The following is a 13,125-nucleotide window of genomic DNA, read 5'->3' as shown; positions in this document are numbered from 1 at the left end:
TATGGCACCAAACCGCATCAAAAGAGTACAATAACGTACGAGTACATCCATACGGTACTAAACCACACCAAAACAGTCCAATACCGAACGAGTACATCCATACGAAACCAAACCACAACAAAACGGTGCAAAACCGTACGAGTACATCCATACGGTACCAAACAACACCAAAACGGTGCAATACCTTACGAGTACATCCATACGGTACCAATCCACACCAAAACGGTGCAATACCGTAGGAGTACATCGATACGGTACCAAACCACACCAAAACGGTGCAATACCGTACGAGTACATCCATTCGGTACCAAACCACACCAAAACGGTACAATACCGTACGAGTACTTCGTTACGGTACCAAACAGCACCAAAAGAGTACGATACCGTACGAGTACATCGATACGGTACCAAACCACACCAAAACAGTGCAATACCGTACGAGTACATCCATACGGTACCAAACCACACTGAAACGGTGCAATACCGTACGAGTACATCCGTACGGTACCAAACCACACCAAAACGGTGCAATACCGTACGAGTACATCCACACGGTACCAAACCACACCAAAACGGTGCAATACCATACGAGTACGTCCATACGGTACCAAACCACACCAAAACGGTGCAATACTTTACGAGTACATCCATACGGTACCAATCCACACCCAAACGGTGCAATACCGTACGAGTACTTCGTTACGGTACAAAACCACACCAAAACGGTGCAATACCGTACGAGTACGTCCATACGGTACCAAACCACACTAAAACGGTACAATACCGTACGAGTACTACGTTACGGTACCAAACCGCACCAAAAGAGTACGATACCGTACGAGTACATCCATACGGTACCAAACCACACCAAAACGGTGCAATACCGTACGAGTACATCCATACGGTACCAAAGCACACCAAAAGGGTGCAATACCGTACGAGTACTCCATACAGTACCAAACAACACCAAAACGGTGCAATACCGTACGAGTACATCCATACGGTACCAAACCACACCAAAACGGTGCAATACGGTACGAGTACATCCATACGGTACCAAACCACACAAAAACGGTGCAATACTGTACGAGTACATCCATACAGTACCAAACCACACTAAAACGGTACAATACTGTACGCGTACTTCGTTACGGTACCAAACCGCACCAAAAGAGTACGATACCGTACGACTACATCCATACGATACGAAACCACACCAAAACGGTGCAATACCGTACGAGTACATCCATACGGTACCAAACCACACCAAAACGGTGCAATACCGTACGAGTACTCCATACGGTACCAAACCACACCAAAACGGTGCAATACCGTACGAGTACATCCATACGGTACCAAACCACACCAAAATGGTGCAATACCGTACGAGTACATCCGTACGGTACCAAACCACACCAAAAGGGTCCAATACCGTACGAGTACTTCGTTACGGTACCAAACAGCACCAAAAGAGTACGATACCGTACGAGTACATCCATACGGTACCAAACCACACCAAAACGGTGCAATACCGTACGAGTACATCCATACGGTACCAAACCACATTGAAACGGTGCAATACCGTACGAGTACATCCGTACGGTACCAAACCACACCAAAACGGTACAATACCGTACGAGTACTTCGTTACGGTACCAAACCGCACCAAAAGAGTACGATTCCGTACGAGTACATCCATACGGTACCAAACCACACCAAAACGGTGCAATACCGTACGAGTACATCCATACGGTACCAAACCACACCAAAACGGTGCAATACCGTACGAGTACATCCATACGGTACAAAACCACACCAAAACGGTGCAATATCGTACGAGTACATCCATACGGTACCAAACCACACCAAAATGGTGCAATACCGTACGAGTACATCCATACGGTACCAAACCACACCAAAACGGTCCAATACCGTACGAGTACTTCATTACGGTACGAAACCGCACCAAAAGAGTACAATACCGTACGAGTACATCCATACGGTACCAAACCACACCAAAACGGTGCAATACCGTACGAGTACATCCATACGGTACCAAACCACACCAAAACGGTGCAATACCGTACGAGTACATCCATACGGTACCAAACCGCACTAAAACGGTACAATACCGTACGAGTACTTCGTTACGGTACCAAACCGCACCAAAAGAGTACGATTCCGTACGAGTACATCCATACGGTACCAAACCACACCAAAACGGAGCAATACCGTACGAGTACATCCATACGGTACCAAACCACACCAAAATGGTGCAATACCGTACGAGTACATCCGTACGGTACCAAACCACACCAAAAGGGTACAATACCGTACGAGTACTTCGTTACGGTACCAAACAGCACCAAAAGAGTACGATACCGTACGAGTACATCCATACGGTACCAAACCACACCAAAACGGTGCAATACTGTACGAGTACATCCATACGGTACCAAACCACACTGAAACGGTGCAATACCGTACGAGTACATCCGTACGGTACCAAACCACACCAAAACGGTACAATACCGTACGAGTACTTCGTTACGGTACCAAACCGCACCAAAAGAGTACGATTCCGTACGAGTACATCCATACGGTACCAAACCACACCAAAACGGTGCAATACCGTACGAGTACATCCATACGGTACCAAACCACACCAAAACGGTGCAATACCGTACGAGTACATCCATACGGTACCAAACCACACCAAAACGGTGCAATACCGTACGAGTACTCCATACGGTACCAATCCACACCAAAACGGTGCAATACCGTACGAGTACATCCATACGGTACCAGACCACACCAAAACGGTGCAATACTGTACGAGTACTTCGTTACGGTACCAAACTACACCAAAACGGTGCAATACCGCACGAGTACTTCGTTACGGTACCAAACAACACCAAAATGGTGCAATACCAATCCACACCAAAACGGTGCAATACCGTACGAGTACATCCATACGGTACCAAACCACACCAAAACGGTGCAATACCTTACGAGTACATCCATACGGTACCAATCCACACCAAAACGGTGCAATACTGTACGAGTACATCCATACGGTACCAAACCACACCAAAACGGTGCCATACCGTTCGAGTACTTCGTTACGGTGCCAAACCACACCAAAACGGTGCAATACCGTACGAGTACTTCGTTACGGTACCAAACAACACCAAAACGGTGCAATACCATACGAGGACATCCATACGGTACCAAACCACACCAAAACGGTGCAATACCGTACGATTACATCCATACGGTACCAAACCACACCAAAACGGTGCAATACCGTACGAGTACATCGTTACGATACCAAACCGCATCAAAAGAGTACAATACCGTACGAGTACATCCATACGGTACCAAACCACACCAAAACGGTGCAATACCGTACGAGTACATCCATACGGTACCAAACCACACCAAAACGGTGCAATACCGTACGAGTACATCCATACGTTACCAAACCACACCAAAACGGTGCAATACCGTACGCATACATCCATACGGTACCAAACCACACCAAAACGGTGCAATACCGTACGAGTACTTCGTTACGGTATCAAACCACACCAAAACGGTGCAATACCGTACGAGTACTTCGTTACGGTACCAAACCACACCAAAATGGTGCAAAACCGTACGAGTAAAACGGTCCAATACCGTACGAGTACATCCATTTGGTACCAAACCACACCAAAACGGTGCAATACCTTACGAGTACATCTATACAGTACCAATCCACACCAAAACGGTGCAATACCGTACGAGTACATCCATACGGTACCAAACCACACCAAAACAGTGCAATACCTTACGAGTACATCCATACGGTACCAATCCACACCAAAACGGTGCAATACCGTATGAGTACATCCATACGGTACCAAACCACACCAAAACGGTGCAATACCGTACGCGTACATCCATACGGTACCAAACCACACCAAAACGGTGCAATACCGTACGAGTACTTCGTTACGGTACCAAACTACACCAAAACGGTGCAATACCTTACGAGTACATCCATACGGTACCAAACCACACCAAAACGGTGCAATACCGTACGAGTACTTCGTTACGGTATCAAACCACACCAAAACGGTGCAATACTGTACGAGTACTACATTACGGCCCCAAACCGCATGAAAAGAGTACAATACCGTACGAGTACGTCCATACGGTACCAAACCACACCAAAACGGTCCAATACCGTATGAGTACATCCATACGAAAGCAAACCACACCAAAACGGTGCAAAACCGTACGAGTACATCCATACGGTATTAAACCACACCAAAACGGTGCAATACCTTACGAGTACATCCATACGGTACCAATCCACACCAAAACGGTGCAATACCGTAGGAGTACATCCATACGGTACCAAACCACACCAAAACGGTGCAATACCGTACGAGTACATCCATACGGTACCAAACCACACAAAAACGGTACAATACCGTACGAGTACTTCGTTACGGCACCAGACCGCACCAAAATAGTACAATACCGTACGAGTACATCCATACGGTACCAAACCACCCCAAAACAGTGCAATACCGTACGAGTACATCCATACGGTACCAAACCACACCAAAATTGTGCAATACCTTACGAGTACATCCATACGGTACCAATCCACACCAAAACGGTGCAATACCGTACGAGTACATCCATACGGTACCAAACCACACCAAAACGGTGCAATACCGTACGAGTACATCCATACGGTACCAAACCACACCAAAACGGTGCAATACCTTACGAGTACATCCATACGGTACCAATCCACACCAAAACGGTGCAATACCGTACGAGTACATCCATACGGTACCAAACCACAGCAAAACGGTGCCATGCCCTACGAGTACTTCGTTACGGTGCCAAACCACACCAAAACGGTGCAATACCGTACGAGTACTTCGTTACGGTACCAAACAACACCAAAACGGTGCAATACCATACGAGTACATCCATACGGTACCAAACCACACCAAAACGGTGCAATACCGTACGAGTACATCCATACGGTACCAAACCACACCAAAACGGTACAATACCGTACGAGTACATCGTTACGATACCAAACCGCATCAAAAGAGTACAATACCGTACGAGTACATCCATACGGTACCAAACCACACCAAAATGGGGCAATACCGTACGAGTACATCCATACGGTACCAAACCACACCAAAACGGTGCAATACCGTACGAGTACTTCGTTACGGTACCAAACTACACCAAAACGGTGCAATACCGCACGAGTACTTCGTTACGGTACCAAACAACACCAAAATGGTGCAATACCGCACGAGTACATCCATACGGTACGAAACCACACCAAAACGGTGCAATACCGTACGAGTACATCCATACGTTACCAAACCACACCAAAACGGTGCAATACCGTATGAATACATCCATACGGTACCAAACCACACCAAAACGGTGCAATACTTTACGAGTACATCCATATGGTACCAAACCACACCAAAACGGTGCAATACCGTACGAGTATTTCGTTACGGTACCAAACTACACCAAAACGGTGCAATACTATACGAGTACTTCGTTACGGTACCAAACAACACCAAAATGGTGCAATACCGCACGAGTACATCCATATGGTACCAAACCACACCAAAACGGTGCAATACCGTAAGAGTACATCCATACGATACCAAACCACACCAAAACGGTACAATACCGTACGAGTACTTCGTTATGGCACCAAACCGCATCAAAAGAGTACAATAACGTACGAGTACATCCATACGGTACTAAACCACACCAAAACAGTCCAATACCGAACGAGTACATCCATACGAAACCAAACCACAACAAAACGGTGCAAAACCGTACGAGTACATCCATACGGTACCAAACAACACCAAAACGGTGCAATACCTTACGAGTACATCCATACGGTACCAATCCACACCAAAACGGTGCAATACCGTAGGAGTACATCGATACGGTACCAAACCACACCAAAACGGTGCAATACCGTACGAGTACATCCATTCGGTACCAAACCACACCAAAACGGTACAATACCGTACGAGTACTTCGTTACGGTACCAAACAGCACCAAAAGAGTACGATACCGTACGAGTACATCGATACGGTACCAAACCACACCAAAACAGTGCAATACCGTACGAGTACATCCATACGGTACCAAACCACACTGAAACGGTGCAATACCGTACGAGTACATCCGTACGGTACCAAACCACACCAAAACGGTGCAATACCGTACGAGTACATCCACACGGTACCAAACCACACCAAAACGGTGCAATACCATACGAGTACGTCCATACGGTACCAAACCACACCAAAACGGTGCAATACTTTACGAGTACATCCATACGGTACCAATCCACACCCAAACGGTGCAATACCGTACGAGTACTTCGTTACGGTACAAAACCACACCAAAACGGTGCAATACCGTACGAGTACGTCCATACGGTACCAAACCACACTAAAACGGTACAATACCGTACGAGTACTACGTTACGGTACCAAACCGCACCAAAAGAGTACGATACCGTACGAGTACATCCATACGGTACCAAACCACACCAAAACGGTGCAATACCGTACGAGTACATCCATACGGTACCAAAGCACACCAAAAGGGTGCAATACCGTACGAGTACTCCATACAGTACCAAACAACACCAAAACGGTGCAATACCGTACGAGTACATCCATACGGTACCAAACCACACCAAAACGGTGCAATACGGTACGAGTACATCCATACGGTACCAAACCACACAAAAACGGTGCAATACTGTACGAGTACATCCATACAGTACCAAACCACACTAAAACGGTACAATACTGTACGCGTACTTCGTTACGGTACCAAACCGCACCAAAAGAGTACGATACCGTACGACTACATCCATACGATACGAAACCACACCAAAACGGTGCAATACCGTACGAGTACATCCATACGGTACCAAACCACACCAAAACGGTGCAATACCGTACGAGTACTCCATACGGTACCAAACCACACCAAAACGGTGCAATACCGTACGAGTACATCCATACGGTACCAAACCACACCAAAATGGTGCAATACCGTACGAGTACATCCGTACGGTACCAAACCACACCAAAAGGGTCCAATACCGTACGAGTACTTCGTTACGGTACCAAACAGCACCAAAAGAGTACGATACCGTACGAGTACATCCATACGGTACCAAACCACACCAAAACGGTGCAATACCGTACGAGTACATCCATACGGTACCAAACCACATTGAAACGGTGCAATACCGTACGAGTACATCCGTACGGTACCAAACCACACCAAAACGGTACAATACCGTACGAGTACTTCGTTACGGTACCAAACCGCACCAAAAGAGTACGATTCCGTACGAGTACATCCATACGGTACCAAACCACACCAAAACGGTGCAATACCGTACGAGTACATCCATACGGTACCAAACCACACCAAAACGGTGCAATACCGTACGAGTACATCAATACGGTACAAAACCACACCAAAACGGTGCAATATCGTACGAGTACATCCATACGGTACCAAACCACACCAAAATGGTGCAATACCGTACGAGTACATCCATACGGTACCAAACCACACCAAAACGGTCCAATACCGTACGAGTACTTCATTACGGTACGAAACCGCACCAAAAGAGTACAATACCGTACGAGTACATCCATACGGTACCAAACCACACCAAAACGGTGCAATACCGTACGAGTACATCCATACGGTACCAAACCACACCAAAACGGTGCAATACCGTACGAGTACATCCATACGGTACCAAACCGCACTAAAACGGTACAATACCGTACGAGTACTTCGTTACGGTACCAAACCGCACCAAAAGAGTACGATTCCGTACGAGTACATCCATACGGTACCAAACCACACCAAAACGGAGCAATACCGTACGAGTACATCCATACGGTACCAAACCACACCAAAATGGTGCAATACCGTACGAGTACATCCGTACGGTACCAAACCACACCAAAAGGGTACAATACCGTACGAGTACTTCGTTACGGTACCAAACAGCACCAAAAGAGTACGATACCGTACGAGTACATCCATACGGTACCAAACCACACCAAAACGGTGCAATACTGTACGAGTACATCCATACGGTACCAAACCACACTGAAACGGTGCAATACCGTACGAGTACATCCGTACGGTACCAAACCACACCAAAACGGTACAATACCGTACGAGTACTTCGTTACGGTACCAAACCGCACCAAAAGAGTACGATTCCGTACGAGTACATCCATACGGTACCAAACCACACCAAAACGGTGCAATACCGTACGAGTACATCCATACGGTACCAAACCACACCAAAACGGTGCAATACCGTACGAGTACATGCATACGGTACAAAACCACACCAAAACGGTGCAATATCGTACGAGTACATCCATACGGTACCAAACCACACCAAAATGGTGCAATACCGTACGAGTACATCCATACGGTACCAAACCACACCAAAACGGTACAATACCGAACGAGTACTTCGTTACGGTACGAAACCGCACCAAAAGAGTACAATACCGTACGAGTACATCCATACGGTACCAAACCACACCAAAACGGTGCAATACCGTACGAGTACATCCATACGGTACCAAACCACACCAAAACGGTGCAATACGGTACGAGTACATCCATACGGTACCAAACCACACCAAAACGGTGCAATACCGTACGAGTACATCCATACGGTACCAAACCGCACTAAAACGGTACAATACCGTACGAGTACTTCGTTACGGTACCAAACCGCACCAAAAGAGTACGATACCGTACGACTACATCCATACGGTACGAAACCACACCAAAACGGTGCAATACCGTACGAGTACATCCATACGGTACCAAACCACACCAAAACGGTGCAATACCGTACGAGTACTCCATACGGTACCCAACCACACCAAAACGGTGCAATACCGTACGAGTACATCCATACGGTACCAAACCACACCAAAATGGTGCAATACCGTACGAGTACATCCGTACGGTACCAAACCACACCAAAACGGTACAATACCGTACGAGTACTTCGTTACGGTACCAAACCGCACCAAAAGAGTACGATACCGTACGAGTACATCCGTACGGTACCAAACCACACCAAAACGGTGCAATACCGTACGAGTACATCCGTACGGTACCAAACCACACCAAAACGGTACAATACCGTACGAGTACTTCGTTACGGTACCAAACCGCACCAAAAGAGTACGATACCGAACGAGTACATCCATACGGTACCAAACCACACCAAAACGGTGCAATACCGTACGAGTACATCCGTACGGTACCAAACCACACCAAAACGGAACAATACCGTACGAGTACTTCGTTACGGTACCAAACCGCACCAAAAGAGTACGATACCGTACGAGTACATCCATACGGTACCAAACCACACCAAAACGGTGCAATACCGTACGAGTACATCCATACGGTACCAAACCACACCAAAACGGTACAATTCCGTACGAGTACTTCGTTACGGTACCCAAGCACACCAAAAGAGTACGATTCCGTACGAGTACATCCATACGGTACCAAACCACACCAAAACGGTGCAATACCGTACGAGTACATCCATACGGTACCAAAGCACACCAAAACGGTGCAAAACCGTACGAGTACTCCATACGGTACCAAACAACACCAAAACGGTGCAATACCGTACGAGTACATCCATACGGTACCAAACCACAACAAAATGGTGCAATACCGTACGAGTACATCCGTACGGTACCAAACCACACCAAAACGGTACAATACCGTACGAGTACATCCGTACGGTACCAAACCGCACCAAAACGGTACAATACTGTACGAGTACATCCATACGGTACCATACCGCACCAAAAGAGTACGATACCGTACGAGTACATCCATACGGTACCAAACCACACCAAAACGGTACAATACCCTACGAGTACTTCGTTACGGTACCAAACCACACCAAAAGAGTACGATTCCGTACGAGTACATCCATACGGTACCAAACCACACCAAAACGGTGCAATACGGTACGAGTACATCCATACGGTACCAAACCACACCAAAACGGTGCAATACCGTACGAGTACATCCATACGGTACCAAACCGCACTAAAACGGTACAATACCGTACGAGTACTTCGTTACGGTACCAAACCGCACCAAAAGAGTACGATACCGTACGACTACATCCATACGGTACGAAACCACACCAAAACGGTGCAATACCGTACGAGTACATCCATACGGTACCAAACCACACCAAAACGGTGCAATACCGTACGAGTACTCCATACGGTACCCAACCACACCAAAACGGTGCAATACCGTACGAGTACATGCATACGGTACAAAACCACACCAAAACGGTGCAATATCGTACGAGTACATCCATACGGTACCAAACCACACCAAAATGGTGCAATACCGTACGAGTACATCCATACGGTACCAAACCACACCAAAACGGTACAATACCGAACGAGTACTTCGTTACGGTACGAAACCGCACCAAAAGAGTACAATACCGTACGAGTACATCCATACGGTACCAAACCACACCAAAACGGTGCAATACCGTACGAGTACATCCATACGGTACCAAACCACACCAAAACGGTGCAATACGGTACGAGTACATCCATACGGTACCAAACCACACCAAAACGGTGCAATACCGTACGAGTACATCCATACGGTACCAAACCGCACTAAAACGGTACAATACCGTACGAGTACTTCGTTACGGTACCAAACCGCACCAAAAGAGTACGATACCGTACGACTACATCCATACGGTACGAAACCACACCAAAACGGTGCAATACCGTACGAGTACATCCATACGGTACCAAACCACACCAAAACGGTGCAATACCGTACGAGTACTCCATACGGTACCCAACCACACCAAAACGGTGCAATACCGTACGAGTACATCCATACGGTACCAAACCACACCAAAATGGTGCAATACCGTACGAGTACATCCGTACGGTACCAAACCACACCAAAACGGTACAATACCGTACGAGTACTTCGTTACGGTACCAAACCGCACCAAAAGAGTACGATACCGTACGAGTACATCCGTACGGTACCAAACCACACCAAAACGGTGCAATACCGTACGAGTACATCCGTACGGTACCAAACCACACCAAAACGGTACAATACCGTACGAGTACTTCGTTACGGTACCAAACCGCACCAAAAGAGTACGATACCGAACGAGTACATCCATACGGTACCAAACCACACCAAAACGGTGCAATACCGTACGAGTACATCCGTACGGTACCAAACCACACCAAAACGGAACAATACCGTACGAGTACTTCGTTACGGTACCAAACCGCACCAAAAGAGTACGATACCGTACGAGTACATCCATACGGTACCAAACCACACCAAAACGGTGCAATACCGTACGAGTACATCCATACGGTACCAAACCACACCAAAACGGTACAATTCCGTACGAGTACTTCGTTACGGTACCCAAGCACACCAAAAGAGTACGATTCCGTACGAGTACATCCATACGGTACCAAACCACACCAAAACGGTGCAATACCGTACGAGTACATCCATACGGTACCAAAGCACACCAAAACGGTGCAAAACCGTACGAGTACTCCATACGGTACCAAACAACACCAAAACGGTGCAATACCGTACGAGTACATCCATACGGTACCAAACCACAACAAAATGGTGCAATACCGTACGAGTACATCCGTACGGTACCAAACCACACCAAAACGGTACAATACCGTACGAGTACATCCGTACGGTACCAAACCGCACCAAAACGGTACAATACTGTACGAGTACATCCATACGGTACCATACCGCACCAAAAGAGTACGATACCGTACGAGTACATCCATACGGTACCAAACCACACCAAAACGGTACAATACCCTACGAGTACTTCGTTACGGTACCAAACCACACCAAAAGAGTACGATTCCGTACGAGTACATCCATACGGTACCAAACCACACCAAAACGGTGCAATACCGTACGAGAACATCCATACGGTACCAAAGCACACCAAAACGGTGCAATACCGTACGAGTACTTCGTTACGGTACGAAACCGCACCAAAAGAGTACAATACCGTACGAGTACATCCAAACGGTACCAAACCACACCAAAATGGTGCAATACCGTACGTGTACATCCATATGGTACCAAACCTCACCAAAACGGTGCAATACCGTACGAGTACATCCGTACGGTACCAAACCACACCAAAACGCTACAATACTGTACGCGTACTTCGTTACGGTACCAAACCACACCAAAACGGGACAATACCGTACGAGTACTTCGTTACGGTACCAAACCGCACCAAAAGGGTACGATACCGTACGAGTACATCCATACGGTACCAAACCACACCAAAACGGTGCAATACCGTACGAGTACATCCATACGGTACCAAACCACACCAAAACGGTGCAATACCGTACGAGTACATCCGTACGGTACCAAACCACACCAAAACGGTGCAATACCGTACGAGTACATCCGTACGGTACCAAACCACACCAAAACGGTGCAATACCGTACGAGTACATCCATACGGTACCAAACCACACCAAAACGGTGCAATACGGTACGAGTACATCCATACGGTACCAAACCACACCAAAACGGTGCAATACGGTACGAGTACATCCATACGGTACCAAACCACACCAAAATGGTGCAATACCGTACGAGTACATCCATACGGTACCAAACCGCACTAAAACGGTACAATACCGTACGAGTACTTCGTTACGGTACCCAAGCGCACCAAAAGAGTACGATTCCGTACGAGTACATCCATACGGTACCAAACCACACCAAAACGGTGCAATACCGTACGAGTACATCCATACGGTACCAAAGCACACCAAAACGGTGCAATACCGTACGAGTACTCCATACGGTACCAAACAACACCAAAACGGTGCAATACCGTACGAGTACATCCATACGGTACCAAACCACAACAAAATGGTGCAATACCG

The sequence above is a fragment of the Rhododendron vialii genome, chromosome 6a, assembly GCF_030253575.1.
Source record: "Rhododendron vialii isolate Sample 1 chromosome 6a, ASM3025357v1".
NCBI classification, from domain to species: domain Eukaryota; kingdom Viridiplantae; phylum Streptophyta; class Magnoliopsida; order Ericales; family Ericaceae; genus Rhododendron; species Rhododendron vialii.
The sequence above is the reverse complement of the archived record's forward strand: the minus strand, read 5'-3'. Positions refer to the sequence as shown.